Raw genomic sequence first — 16,057 nt, 5'->3', positions numbered from 1 at the left:
GCATAAAAGATAGTAAACTCAAAGAACTAATAAATAGAGAGATACTCCATGTTCATGGATAGAAAGACTCAATATTATCAAGATGTTAGTTCTTTCCAACTTGATTTAAAGATTCAATTCAATTGCAGTCAACCTCAACAAATTATTCTGTAGATATCAAAAAGATTATTCTAAAGTTTATATCGAGAGGCAGAAGACCCAGTGTAGCCAACACAATATAGAAGAAAAAGTTGGATGACTACAGACTACAAGACTTAGTATACAGCTCCAGTAATCAAGACAGTGTATTGTTGATGAAAGAACAAATAGATCAATGGAATGGAATAGAGAACTCAGAGACCTACACAAGTTCATTCAATTGATCTTTGATAAAGGAACAAAGGCAATACAATGGAGTAAAGATAGTCTTTTCAAAAATGATGCTGGAACAACTGAACATCCACGTACCAAAAAGTGAATCTAGATACAGAACTTCTACTCTTCACAAAAATAAAATGGGTCACATAAATGTAAATATAAAATACAAATCTATGAAGTTCTTAGAAAATTACATAGAAGATAATCTAGATGATGTAGGCTTTGGTGATGACTTTTATTTCTTTTTTTTTTTTAAGATTCATTTATTATTAGAGAGTGTGTGTGAGGTGGGGAAGGGCGGAGTGAGAGAGAGACAAACAGAGTTGGGAGCCCAATGCAGGGCTTGATCCTAGGACTCCAAGATCATGACCTGAACTGAAATCAAGAGCTGGATGCTTAACCCACCAGCCACCCAGGCAACCCAATGACTTTTTTCTAGTCATTAGTATAATACTAAGGCACAATATATGAAAGAAATAACTGATAAGCTGAACTTCATTAAAATTAAAATTTTATGCTTTGCAAAAGACACAGTCAAGAGAATAATAAGAAGACACGGATCGGAGGAAAATATTTGCAAAAGACACAAAAGAGATTGTTATCTATAACATACAAAAATTCTTAAAACTCATCAATAAGAAAAAAAACCCCTCAACAGTAAGAAAACAAACCACTCAATTTAAAAATGGGCCACAGACCTAAGCAAACACCTCATCAAAGAAGATATACAGATGACAAATAAGCATATAAAAAGTTGCTCCACAACATACACCATCAGAAAAATGCAAGTTAAAACAAAGAGATACCACTGCACATCTATCAGAGGGCCAAACCCAGAACATTGACAACACCAAATGCTACCAATAATGTAGAGCAATAAGAATTCTCACTCATGGCTGATGGGAATGCAAAATGTTAGAGCTATTTTGGAAGACAGTTTGGCATTTTCTTAAGAAACTAAGCATGCTCTTATCACATGTTCTAGCTATGGTGCTTCTTATATTTACCCAAAGGAGATGAAAACATATCCACACAGAAACCTGCATACAGATGTCTATAGGAGCTTTATTCATAATTGCCAAAACTTGGAAGCAACCAATACGTTCTTCAGTAGGTGAGTGGGTAAACTGTGGTACACCCAGACAATAGACCATTATTCAGGGTTAAAAAGAAATATGTTATCAAGCTACGAAAGGACATGGAGGAAACTTTTTTTCTTAAAGATTTTTTTAATTTATTCGTGAGAGACAGAGAGAGGCAGAGACACAGGCAGAGGGAGAAGTAGGCTCCTCACAGGGAGCCGGATGTGGGACTTGATTCCCGGACCCAGGATCACGCCCTGAGCCAAAGGCAGACACTCAACCGCTGAGCCACCCAGGCATCCCAGACATGGAGGAAACTTAAATGCATATTACTAAGTGAAAGAAGCCAATCTGCAAAGACTACATACTATATGATTATAACTACTTGACATTCTGGAAAAGGTAAAACTACAGAGACAGGAAAAAGGTCAGTGGTTATGAGGTATTAAGAGGAAGGGAGGAGTGAATAGGCAGAGTAGATGATTTTTAGGACAGTGAAAATACTCTGTATCATGCTGTAATAATGGATACGTGTTATTACAAGTTTGTCCACCATAGGATGTACAACACAAAAAGTGAACCCTAAATAACTTATAGACTTTGAGTGATAAATGATGTGTCAATGTAGGTTCATTGATTGTACAAATGTACCACTCTGGTGGTAGATATTGATAATGAGAGAGCTATGCATGTGTGGGGGTAAGGAGCTTATGGGAAATATCTACCTTTTGCTCAGTTTTGCTGTAAACCTGAAACTGCTCTAAAAAGTAAAATCTATTAAAAATCAATATAGGGAAAATTTGTACAAGACACACACACAGCTTTAAACCTTTCTACTGCTTTGCTGATGGCAGAGTTGTAAATCCTTTTTGAGTAATGGAAAATGTAAATATTAATTTTTTATTTATTGTGACAGAATTTCAGGGGCCTACACAGGTGACTGACTGGAGCTTTGATCACTGCTAGCTGATGGCCAGAGAGTGTTAGTAATTTTGAAGTGAAGAAAATTACAATTTTTAAAATAAAGTTTTTCTCATCTTTTGAAGAAATGAATGAACAAGCAATGTATAAACGTGGCTGGCATGTTGATGCTTTCTCTTTGAATTTCAATTTGCTCCGTATAACTTGCCTTAGAGGCTGAATGGCTCATTTAGAAACATTCCCATTGCCTTGCTTTTATAGTTTGCTCTTGATTTCTCCAAAGCTGACACAAGTCACATGCAATCAAATTTATATCCCTGCTGGACAGGCCTGTCCTAATATTCTCTGACTCACACCCAGGTTGTTTGCAGCGCAGCAGTTCTGCTTCTAAATACATCATTTTGTATTCTGATGTTAACATCTTGCTGAGAATTTGTCTCTTAACATTATTTCTTTAATAGTGTAACTTTTTAAAAATATTTTATTTATTCATGAAAGACACAGAGAGAGAGGCAGAGACACAGGCAGAGGGAGAAGCAGGCTCCATGCAGGGAACCCAACGTGGGACTTGATCCCGGGTCTCCGGGATCACGCCCTGGACTGAAGGTGGCACTAAACCACTGAGCCACCAGGGCTGCCCTAGTGTAACTTTTTTGATTGGAGATGAATAGGATACTCTTCTTAGAACATTCCCCTACTTTTTAGAGGGTAATTTTTCCAAAGTATCAGCTAACCTTTTAATAAGTTTTTGGTGCATTTTAGGAAGTATTCTTTTCAGGAAGAAAGTTTTTTTTTTTTTTTAAGATTTTTTATTTTTAAGTAATCTCTACACCCATTGTGAGGGCTTGAACTCACAGCTCTGAGATCAAGTGTCATGTGCTCCACAGACTGAGCCAGCTAGGCATCCCTTCATGATGGATTTGTAGTTTCAGATTGATTAATCACTAAAGAGTATAGCAGAAGGATGATGGATAGAGTATTGAATAGTAGTGGCCCTGGTGTTACTATTCAGGTTTAAACACTAGAAGATTCATGCTGAAGTGTGATCTGGGCCAATTATTTATCCTCTTTGCTTCAATTTCCTCATTTTAAAAATGGGGTTGATTGTCCTACCTATCAAGGAAGATTGTTGGGAGTATTGAAGTGTTTGATCTGGTGCTTAGCTTACAGTCAAGTGCTAGGTGATTTAATTTGTTTTAGAGATGGATGATGGAGATTTCCATGCCAAATATAGGAAAATTTAATGTTCATATTTTCAAAAATTTATTAGGAAATGCTAAATACATCAAATGATAAAGATATATTTTAAAATAACTTTCAGTTATTTCAGACCAATGATAAAAAAAAAGTATTCAGTAAGAAGGCATTTTATATTAATTCAGTTACATCATGGTCCAAATAAGTCTAAAAAATAACTATTTGTAAAAGTTATGTTTTTTCTAGCCAAGGAAGAAATAATTTGTTATTTCCCAACACATCATGAAGGGATAACATTAAAATATTTACTCCTTAATATCAATTTTTATATTTTGCCCAGCTTTATGATTAATTGATGCCTTCTGATGATATAAAAATATTTGGATTATGCATTGAAGTTTTTTTTTTTTGCATTGAAGTTTTTGATAGCTAGTAATATCTGCATCTGTTGAATTAGTCTATCACTTTCTTACTCTCTGTACTTAGTGTGTAGAAAAATAAAAGGATCTCAAAAGTAAAAATGTGGCTAACCTAATAATAATTAATGTAAGAAATACTTGTTAAGATCTACCAAGTAGGAATGATAGGCAATACACAAAACTTGCATCAATTCTTAAAATGTTCTCAGTAATGACCATAAAATGGGAATGGGTCCTGAGGCAAGAACTGGGTATTTCCAGAATGTGGAAGTCAGTATGGCCAGGGCATAGTGAGTGAGAAGGAGAAAAGAAAGGGAATATAGTAGTGTTATTTTATCTGAGCTAAACAAAAATTAATCCTCCATAACAATAGTAACATCCCTATAAGAACCTGAGTTTATTCATATATAAAACCAACCTGGTCTCCAAAACACAGTTGAGAATATAATACAAACATTTTTATTCCTATATTCCCACGTAACACATTGAGAATAAATTATTATGAGTGTATTTCTGACAGATAGCTTAAATTAAACATGCTTAAAAAATAAAATCAGTACAACAGTATATTTTTTTCTTTGTGAGTAGAGAATTACAAGGGGGGAAGTTTCTTACCTGCTTCCATTGCTTGAAATACCACCTCTATGCTATTTACTTTTACTTATCCTCCACAACTCAGCTCAAAGACACCTCTGTGAAGCCTTCTCTGACTTCACTAAGCAGATCTCAGCACTTTTTTAAAGGTTTTTTTTTTCTTTTTTCTTTTTTTTTTTTTGGTAATCTCTGCACCCATTGTGGGGCTTGAACCCATGATCCTGAGATCAAGAGTCACATGATCTTCAACCTGAGCCAGGAACCAGGCACCTGGTCTCAGCACTTCTTATATGCTCCAAAAATACTTTGGTTATACCTGTTACCATAGCTTTTACAACACTCATTTATTAATTACCTATTTGTAAAATTAGACTTTGTATTTTACACTGACAAGGATTATGCTCTAAAAATCTTAGTATCCCCAACTACAATGATGCATTAATCATTTTTATAATTATTGAATAATTCTCATCTTCCCCACCTGACTAAATCTAATTTGTTTGATACTACTGCCTCAGATAGAATCTAGCACAGTACCTAGCCCATGTAGGTGCTCAATAAATATTTGCTAGAAGAAAAGTGAATGGCATGAGCTAATTATGCCAATAGGCTAGTCAATCCTATGAATCAAAGACTACATGTTAATCATTTTTATGTCATCACTTTCTATCGCTACTGTTTTATAGAATATAACTTTTCTTGAGAATTTTTCTCATAATTCTAGATATGAGCTCCTTGAGAGAAGGGACTTGGCCTTTAATCTTTAATATATCCTCATTCCCTGGTTCTTAATAGGTGATCAACAAATGTTTACTAAATTACTATGTAGCATGTAGTATACACTTGGTAAATGTATGTGCAGATGATAATTTGAAAAGCATTCCTAGATATTCTTTAAAGTTATTTAAAAATACTTGAATTGAAATATTTTGTCTTAATAGATAATAGCTTGACCTAAAGTATATTCTGTTTTTTAAACAAAAAATGTATGAAGTTCTGACATTAATCAGCATTGAATTATTACATTTTCTTTAGAGAATGAACTTCAAAAAAAATTACCTCAGAAAAATTATTTGCAATCTGAAATTAACTTCAAATAGCAACCTAAAATCTAATAATTGACTTTTCTTTAAATATCTTTTTTCTTTTAAGATTTTATTTGTTCATGAGAGACAGAAAGAGAGAGAGAGAGAGACAGGCAGAGGGAGAAGCAGGCTCCATGCAGGGAGTCCAACGTGGGACTCGATCCAGGGTCTCCAGGATCACGCCCTGGATTGAAGGCGGCGCTAAACCGGTGAGCCACCCGGGCTGCCTTCTTCAAATATCTTGAACAAAGTTATTTTATATCTTGACACTAAATGGCATGTTAGTTAGACTCCTCAGATGTAAGCAAAAGATATCCAACTCATAAAAGCTTAAACACAAAGAAACCATAGATTTGGCTTCAGGTCTGATTAGAACGATAGGCTTTGTTCCACCAATATACTCACTGATTCATGTCACTTTCCTAAAGAAGCCTTCCCTTTCTCCCATAAACTATTAGGCTATCTCATAACATTCTGCATACCTCCTTAATGTAACTTTACAACTTTAATTACATAAGGAATTATGTATGTACTTTAATGTATATCTGCCACTAGGCTATAGGTTCCAAAAAGTGAGAGATCAAGTTTGTCATTTTCACTGCTGTCTCTGAAATACCTAGTACAGGATTTTTCATATAATAATACTACATAAATTTTTGTTGAATAGATAATTAAAATTCTTTTTGAAAACTACTGGAATTTATAGACAGTAAAACCAAGGGAAATATGCCTCAGAAATGGTCATTCAATTTTTTATCAGATAATGAAGCAGTCTCTTCTCCCCCATATAAAAAAATTATAATTATGCAGCAAGTCTTCTTCTATATTAGGAAAAAAATTAGTCCTTTCTGGAAGGTACATGTGGCCTAAAGCAGAACAAGGATTACAAAAAATACACTGATGGATTAACTCTCTTGAGATTATACCACTGCCATTTTACTTTTAAGGATTTTCACCTATCCATACCCACAGCTACATATTCTCTGGTTTAGATAACAAGGTATAACACAAAATATGCTGTATGAGAGGAATAATTATTTTATTTACAATTTAAGATGTTTTATGATCTGTTTCTTCCTGTTTGCAAAATCAAGACTAATCTAAAATAACTATTTGAATTTCATGGGACCTTATGTGTATTTTCCTTTAGTTCTTAAAGGAAATGAACTTCAGAATTAAGATCATCAGAGACTAAGCATGGTGGTTGGATCAATTGTTAGTAGTGACATAATGTAAAACTATCTGTATTCCTGGTTTTTGTCATTTATTGCCCCTTGTTAGTTATGATGATTACTTTGACAAGGGAATGCTGAAGGCTTAGCAATTTTTTCCAGGACTTCAAATATAGTTACCTTTTCTCTGGGCTATCAATATATGAGAGATGACATTTGATGGTCAGTGCTTACTGCATCTTTGTGATTTAAGAAATAAAATTGGATGCAAATACATGTATTTTATTATAATGTTAATACGTATGGAAACGGACTCTAAGTTAAGCCAAATAAAAGGTGGAGTGATCAGTGAGGATTTATTTGAAGGATGAGAATAGTCTGTGAAATAGAAGCAAAAGCTGAACAATTGGTTTCTATGACACAAGAAGTACAATAAGGATCTATTTGGTAAACTAAGGAAAGAAGACACGTAATGAACACTCACTTCTCTACATCGTGGCAGCTCTCCTTCAGCTTCACCTTGACTTGAGTTCCAGGACAGCTGTTGCTGATAACTCATAAGACATAAGCTTTAGCCATGCCTTGCTTGTCCCGAAGTAGCAAACTGGAGGTCTGAGGGTCTTGTTAATCTTGCGCAGTGTTATAAGTAATTGCTAACATTAAAAGACTAGGACAAAGGAGAAATGACTAAATGCATTGTGGGATCTAGAATAGATCCTGTTTCAGAAAAAAAAGGATATTAGGGGAACAATTAGTGAAATTTGAAGGACTGCACATGAGTTAATAATGTGGTATTAATGTTAGTTTTCTGGTTTTAATAACAGTACTATGGTTATATAAGGTATTAACATGACTATAAGACTAAAATTATTTTTAATAAAAAGAGTATTTTTTTTTAATTTATGATAGTCACACAGAGAGAGAGGCAGAGGCACAGGCAGAGGGAGAAGCAGGCTCCATGCACCGGGAGCCCGACGTGGGATTCGATCCCTGGTCTCCAGGACCGCGCCCTGGGCCAAAGGCAGGCGATAAGCCGCTGTGCCACCCAGGGATCCCTAATAAAAAGAGTATTAATAAAACCTCATTTCTACCTTCTCTGGAAAAATGGGAAGATCCGACAAGATTATTTTGATGGAATGAATTATTTTCTAAAAAAATAATTATCAAAATTGACTCAAAAAGAAAAATGATCATGTAACAAATTGAAAGGTTTATTAAAATTAGCCACTATAAGATTTCCCAGCCCTTAAGGGTTTTAATGGTTGTTACTATCAATCTATCAAAAACAGATAACTCATGTGCTTTTAAAAATATTTCTGATCACAGAAAAAATATGGGAACATTTGATATCATAACTGATATGAAAATCTGGCAAAAATTACACACAAAAGAAAACTATACACAATTTATGAATTAATTTGGAATAACCTCTGAATAAAATACTAACAAACAATGCCCAGAAATCTATTAAGTAAATAATTCCCATAAAAACTTTATTTTGTAAAATGCAATGATGGTTTAGTATTAGGAAAACTATTCAGCTGATTTATTATATTAATAAGTCAAAGGAATAAGATGTGTCATATTGATAGATGTCAAAAAGGCACTCATTAAAGCTCAGCATTTTTTCCTGATAAGATGCACACATACACACACATCTCCAAAAAAAAAACACAAAAAAAACTATCTCAAACTTGTAACCAACATTGTACTTAATGTAAACCCTAGAGATATTAAAGAAACAAAATAAGGATGACTGAGAAAACTGATTCTTTAATATTACTTTGGAAGCTGAAGTTTCAAACTAATCAAAGACAAAAATAAAGGAAATGACAAGCATACAAACTACAAAGCAGGATGCATCCAAAACTTTATTTTCAACTTATATGATTGATTGCCCAAGAAAATCAATGGAAAACCTATTAGAATTAATTAATTAAAATTAATTATTATTAATAATTAATATTAATTATTAATTAATTAATAAGAAATTTTAGAATGGGAGTCATACACGAATAAAAATATGAAAATCTATGCCTCTTAAATACCATCAGTACTGGGATCCCTGGGTGGTGCAGCGGTTTGGCCCCTGCCTTTGGCCCAGGGCGCGATCCTGGAGACCCGGGATCGAATCCCACATCGGGCTCCCGGTGCATGGAGTCTGCTTCTCCCTCGGCCTATGTCTCTGCCTCTCTCTCTCTCTGTGTGTGACTATCATAAATAAATAAAAATTGAAAAAAAAAATACCATCAGTAGTAACTGTTAGAAAACATAATGAGAAAAAGTACCAATCAGACATACCATTTTATAAAAATGCATAATTTTTATTATATACATTTTATTTATTTATTTTTATTATATACATTTTAATGCAGACTTTTTTCTTTTCCTCTTTTTCTTTGCTCTACTTTTTTTCCTTGTTCTACCATACCGATGTTCCCAAAACCTTTTTCTCCCCAGGTAACCCCATCAACAACCTGATTTGTACCTTTCTGTATTTTTTTCTATGCTCATGTTATCATACAAAAGTATATAAACTCATGTAAATATATACATATATTCACAAACACATAGTAGTTTTTGTCACTTTTTTTCCTTTATTAAAAAGGGACTTTGTTTCCTTACTCAACTTTGCAAGAACTCTTTCAAATCAACTGGTATATTTCTAATTCATTTTTTAATAGATGCATAATATTATATATCATAATTATTCTATCACTACCAAATTCATGGGTAGTCATCTGTTTCTGGGTTCTGCCACTAAGAACAAATTCAGTAAGTGCTTATATGTTTTTATACCCTGATGGATTTATTTCCATGGAAGAAATTCTCAGGCCTGAAATTAATGAGACTAATTAATCCCTTTATGAGAGATATTGGTCCGTAGTTTTTTGTTTGTGTTCTGTCCTTGTCTGATTTTGGTGTAACAGCAGACTTATAAAATGAGCTAGGAGGTGTTTCCTCCTCTTCCATTTTCTAGAACAGATTGTGTATAATGGGTGTTAGTCCTTTAAATGGTTTATAGAATTCTCCAGTGAGTCTACCTGGGACTAATCATTTCTTTTGGGGGAACTTTTTAATTACAAACTAAATTTCCTTAATTGTTGTAGGATTTATTGAGATTTTCCATTTCATCTTGATTGAATGCTGATAGTTTGTGATTTTTGAGGAATTGATTCATTTCTTTTATGTTTTCAAACTTATGAGCATAAAGTTGTTCACAGATGTGATGGTTAATCTTATGCGTCAATTTGGCTGGGCCGCACTGCCTAGATATTTGGCCAGACATTATTCTGGATGTTTCCATGAGGGTGTTTTTGGATGAGACTAACATTTAAATTGGTGGACTTTGGGTAAACAGATTGCCCTCCATAATGTAAATGAGCGTCATCCAATCAGTTAAAGGCCTCAATAGCATAAAGACCTCACCTGACCAAGGAGAAATACTGTACCAGATGGCTTTTAGACTTGGACTACCACATTAGCTTTTCTTGGGCCCCCTAGCCTGATTGCCTTCACTCTTGAGCTGCAACATTGGCTCTTTTCTGGGTTTTCAAGCTTGATAGCTTTAGAATTGAGCTGTAGCATTGGCTTTTCTCTGGGTTGCCAGCCTATTGGCTCACCATGCTGATTTTGGACTGCCAGTGTCCATAATCACATGAGTCAATTCCTTAAAATAAATCTCTTTCTATACATGCACATCTTATCAGTTCTGTTTCTCTGGAGAACCTAATAATTATTTCCTCCTAATGGCTGCAGGATCTGTAGTAATATTCTCTGTTTAATTGCTAGTATTGGTGGTGTGGGTCTTCACTCTTTTCATCTTTGTTGGTATCATTAGGGATTTATCAATTTATTGATTTTTTTTAAAAACCTAGCTTTAAAAAAAAAAACCTAGCTTTTTGTTTTATTGATTTTTCTCTATTGTTTTCAATTACATTAATTTCTGCTCTTCAGTGTTTTATTCCTTCATCTTCTTTAGATTTATTTTTGTCTTCTTTTTCTAGTTTCTTGAGGTAGAAACTTAAGTTATTGATTTAAAATCTTTTTTTCTAATGTAAGTATTTAATACTCAGCACTGCTTTAGCTGCATCCCACATATTTTCATTGTTGTATTTATTTTCACTTTCACTCATTTCTATCTATTTTTAAATTTTTCTTTAAGACTTCCTCTTTGATTTATGGATTATTTAGAAGTGTATTGTTTTACTTCCAAGTGTTTGAAGAGTTTCCTAATTGTTTTTTTGTTATTTATTTCTACTTTGGCTCCATTATGGTTATAGAATATACTCTCTATTATTTCGGTTCTTTTAAGTATGTTGATATATTTTCTGTGACTCAAGATATGGTACATCTTGGTGAATGTTTTTCACGGGCACTAGAAAAAAATGTGTATTTTGCTAGGTATATTATTCTGTATATTTCAGTTAGATCTTGTTGGTTGATTGTGTTGTTCAAATCTTACATATCCTTGCTGATTTGACATCTAGTAGTTGTTTAGTAGTAATTGCTGAGAGTGGGATATTTAAGCCCCCGGTGTATAATTGTGGATTTGTTTATTTCTCCTTTTACCCTATCAGCTTTTGTTTCATGGTTTTGAGGCTCTATCATTTGGTGTATACATATTTAAGATTAAGTCTTCCTAATGGATTGGTCCTTTCATCATATGTAATGTGCCTCTTTGTGCCTTGTAATTTTTATTGTTTTGAAATCTATCTTATCTGATGTTAATATAGCCACTCCTGCTTCTTAAAAAAATAATGTTTGTATGGTATGTCTCTCTATTCTTTTACTTTATTTTTTTACAAATTAGTTTTTTATTAAAAAACATTCAAATCATTAGTTTTCTTAGTGAAGAATATTGTGCATGTTCCATTTACTTGACTTATATATTCAAATACAAATAAATTCAGAGTAAAAAGGAGGGGCACAAAATGATAGGTGCTTTGCAGAACACATAATTAGATACAATTCCTGTAAAAGTTCTTTTAATCCAAAATATTAATCACAAGTAAGGATCATTAATAATTTTCTTTATTTTTCAGGCTTATATAGAATCCTTCCTTCTAAAATGTCAACAAATGTAACCTCAAAGGCACTATATTTCAATGCTAAATAACAAGAAAAACCCTAAAAAATAAAGCTTAAAAAATAAAAATAAAACTTTCAAAATTGCTATAAGCTTGTCATAGAGAGACTTTATTGGTTTGAGATAAATTCCTTCTATACCTAATATGTTGAAAGTTTTTATCATGAAAGGGTGTTGAATTTTGCCAGATGCTTTTCCTGCATCTATTGAGATGATCATGTGGTTTTTATTCTTCATCTTATTAATGTATATCACATTAATTGATTTACAGAACTGAAAGCCTGGGGGTATTGGAAGTTCACATCACTCTCTCTTCTTTCCTCCCACTGCAGGGGAGGAGTCACAATCTCTCTCCCTGAGCTGTGCCAGGTTCAGGGGACTGATGCAGAAAAAGTGAAATTGCTCTTTTTTCCTGTTTTAGTACAGCTGATCTCAGGTTTTTTACTTATCTAGGGTTCTGCAACTTCTTAACTGAATTCTGGAGTTTTCATAAAGGTATTTCATAAATTATGTTGTTAAATCTGCATTGGTGGAGAGGTGGAAATGAGGGCTGGGACTTCCTATTCTGTCATTTTTATGTTACTTGATCTTTATTTTACTTTAAATTTACTTGTGTCATTGTATTTGAAGTGAATTTATTATATACAGCATATTTTTAGGTGTTTTCTCAGCCACTCTGTCAATTTCTGTCTTTTAATTGGTGTATTTAAGCTATTTACATTTAAGGTAATAACTGATAGGTTAAGGCTTAAGTCAGTCATTTTATTATTTTCCCTTTGTTTCTTCTGTTTGTATTTTCTTATCTTCTTGTGAGACCTTTGAACATTTTTAAGAGTGGGTTTTAAAAAAAAAAAAAGAGTGGGTTTTTTTCCATTGATGTTTGGCTGGAGCAGGACAGGTATTGCCCAGAGCTTTTCTGTTGTTAGGCCATTCAATCCTTTGGCTAGGGGAAAGATTTTTCTTGGAAGTGTTTTTGTTTTTTGCCTTTGCCTGTTCATGGAATCTTCTTCAGAAGTTTGGAATCTTCTGCAGTGCCTTATCCAGGATATGTGGAAAGCAACAAGGGAACTCAGGAACTCATCGCTATGTTGTTCCTCAAGTCCTGAGGTCCCCAAGCAGTTTACTATCTTTCAGAGTCTTCCTATCTTTGTTTGTTGTGTATGCCTAGGGTTTTTTAGTTGCAAGGAGGAGGTCCTAGGAAAAATAAAAGTTCTCCATCTTGGCAGAATTGGAATGTATATTTTTTCATAGCTCTTTCTAGATTGCTTTAGTGTGCACTCAATAGGATGTAATTGCCTCTGGCTTTGATTGATGGCAAATTCCAGTGTTAGAAAAACTTCAGAGGATATATTTATTTTCAGTACTGACAAATGAGATAATTAGGGTAATAATTATAATATGTTAGGATAACTAATATATGAACATTCCTTTTTTACAAGGATTGTTTTATTAATCTTCACTTTGGAGCACATTCAGATAACATGCACTAAATCTTTTGTCAGTATTGTGTTTGTTGGTTTACTCTGTGTGTATAACATTCAAGAAAATAAATACTCTGCTCATATTAACTCATTAGAATAGAAATATTCTAATTTTCTTTAAGATAAGAAAAATACAAGTAACAAGAACAAGAATGAAATATAGTTGTTTTACTGGATATTTGTACATATTCTCTATGAATATAAACTGTGCTTTAGTTATGCAATTGAAGTACCCAGTCAGAAGTATGGTACCTGAAATCAAGCCATGTAATGACAGAAAATGTTTCTGCATTCAATGTTTACTTTAAAATAAAACAAATTACACACACATATCTATATATCTTTGTTTCTATATCTACATATTCTAACCAAATCCATAAAATTATATGGAAAGTGCTTATTTTGCTTGAGATTCTCTTTGATACAGTGAATTTTATAGGTTAAAAAGGAAAGGAAGAAAGACTCTATTCCTAATGATTATAAAATCCATTAGATGTTTTATAACAGATGCAGTAAAAATGTGTAGAGTCACATGAAAAAACCATAAAACTTAAAAGAGACATAGAAACCTGGAATAAATGGAGAGAAATTGCTTATTCATGGATGAAAAATATATAAAGATCTTAATTCTCCTGAAATAAATCTATAAAGTAGATGGAATTATAAAATTCCAATAAGTTTTTTTCAAATAATTTAGCAACATGTTTTAAAGTTAATTTGGAAAAATAAATGGATGAGAAAACCCAAGAAACTTTTGAAACAGATGAAAACTTATTAAAAGAATATAGTTAAAAGAGTTAATAACAGTTAAAAGTTGATACTGGTATAGAAATAAATCTCAGGGAACAGAGTAGAATTATCATAAAGAACACATCTAAATTCCTGGGTAAAGAATTTAATAAATGTGGAAGGCTATGTGTTAAGGAATTCAGAGGTGAGTGATCACTAAAAATGACTATTTGAGTAGGGAAGATGTGGGATAAAGGTGATCCTAAAAGATTAATCAGACAATGGTGTGAAGGTTGAAATGGCAGTGATAAAAAAACAGAAACCAGAAATTAGTTCAAATATAATTGTAATAATTGAGCTGTTTTTATGCAAAATCCAAAGAGCAACTGGAAATGGAAAAGAAAGGGCAGATGAAAACTATGAAAAAGAAAGAATTGAAGCTTTCTCGCTAATTGGCTCTGACATTAAAGGCCTCAATGATGATGCCTAGAGGAAGAAGAGCTGAAAATAATGAGGAGAGAATAAGTTCAGATTTTGTTATATCCTGCTTAAGATGGTGATGATGATTCATGAGTTTAGAAGGCAGTTGGAGATAAATGACTGAAGTTTATCCCTTTAGTGAAAGGGATAGGGCTGAGAATATTTATTTCTCACTCTTTCCACAAAAGACTGATGGATGGGGATATATATGAATTTGGAAATCATTCACTTGGAAGATGATTGGAATTTATACTTAGATTTTGAGTCACTGGTTCTATTAGGGAGAAACAATAAGCAGAAGAGAAGATAAATAGTTGAGTACTGAGTCTTAGGGACCACTCATTGTTAGAGAATAAATAAGCAGAAGAGTCAAAATGGGTAGTCAACAAAGTTAAAGGAGAATGAGGATAACGCAGTAGAATGGAAGCCAAGTGCATGGAGAGTTTCAAAGAGGAGGCTGTAGGTCGCTTTAACAGCTACAGAAAGGTAAGGGAGAATAAGGACTTAGAAGTAATAAGGATGGAATCCTGGATGGCACAGTTGGTTAGGTGTCTGGCCCTTGGTTTTGGCTGGGGTCATGATCTCAGGGTCATGATATTGAGTCTGGCTTCAGCCTCCATGCTCAGTGTGGAGTCTGCTAAAGTTTCTCTCTCTCTCTCTCTCTCTCTCTCTCTCCCTCTCTCTCTCTCCCTCTGCCCCTCCCCATGCTCACTCTCTCTCAAGTAAATAAATAAATCTTAAAAAAAAAATAAGTAATAAGGAAACCACTGATGGCTATGGAAAATATGGTTTCAACAGTGTAATGGAGGTGGAATTACAGGATGATTGCTGGGTCCTGAGGAATACTCAAAGGGTTTAGACCACAAATTAGTAGTAAATGAAAGAAGAGATTTTATTTTTACTTTTATTTTTTAAAGGATTTTACTTATTCATGAGGGACTGAGAGAGAGGCAGAGACGTAGGCAGAAGGAGAAGCAGGCTCCCTGCAGGGAGCCTGATGCAAGACTCAATCCCAGGACCCCAGGACTATGACCTGAGCCAAAGGCAGACGCTCAACCACTGAGCCACCTAGGTGCCCCAAAATAAGAGATTTTAATTTAAGCATTAATTTAGTACTAACTACAAGTCATATACACTAAAAAATGAGAAATATTTCACAGGGAAATTTTTAAAAACCAAAATAACATAAGTATGTACCATGTTTATAGATTTAAAAGCTCAATTCTATCAAAGTTTATAGATTCAATTCAATCCCAATCAAAATATTAATGGGATTTTTTTTTTTTTAGAATTTGACAAGTTGATTCTAAAATTGATATGGAAAAACAAAACCCAATCTTGGAAAAAAAATTAAAGCTGGTGGAGATACATACATATATATATATATATATATGTATTTTTTATGTATTTTTTTAACTATAAAGTTACAATAATCAAAACACTGTGGTGGT

General features: G+C 33.5%; 1 long non-coding RNA gene across 1 annotated transcript in view; it reads left to right on the top strand.

Annotated features, from left to right (window-relative positions):
- Positions 1-5,730: 5,730 nt before the first annotated feature.
- The window catches only part of LOC125755666 (uncharacterized), a 46,212-nt gene continuing 35,885 nt past the window's right edge, over positions 5,731-16,057 (top strand). Inside the window, exon 1 of the long non-coding RNA XR_007412706.1 lies at positions 5,731-5,864. This is a non-coding gene — a long non-coding RNA (uncharacterized LOC125755666). The remainder of the gene's footprint in view (positions 5,865-16,057) is intronic.

Source organism: Canis lupus, chromosome 8 (genome assembly GCF_003254725.2).
Source record: "Canis lupus dingo isolate Sandy chromosome 8, ASM325472v2, whole genome shotgun sequence".
Classification (NCBI taxonomy): domain Eukaryota; kingdom Metazoa; phylum Chordata; class Mammalia; order Carnivora; family Canidae; genus Canis; species Canis lupus.
The sequence above is the reverse complement of the archived record's forward strand: the minus strand, read 5'-3'. Positions and strand labels throughout refer to the sequence as shown.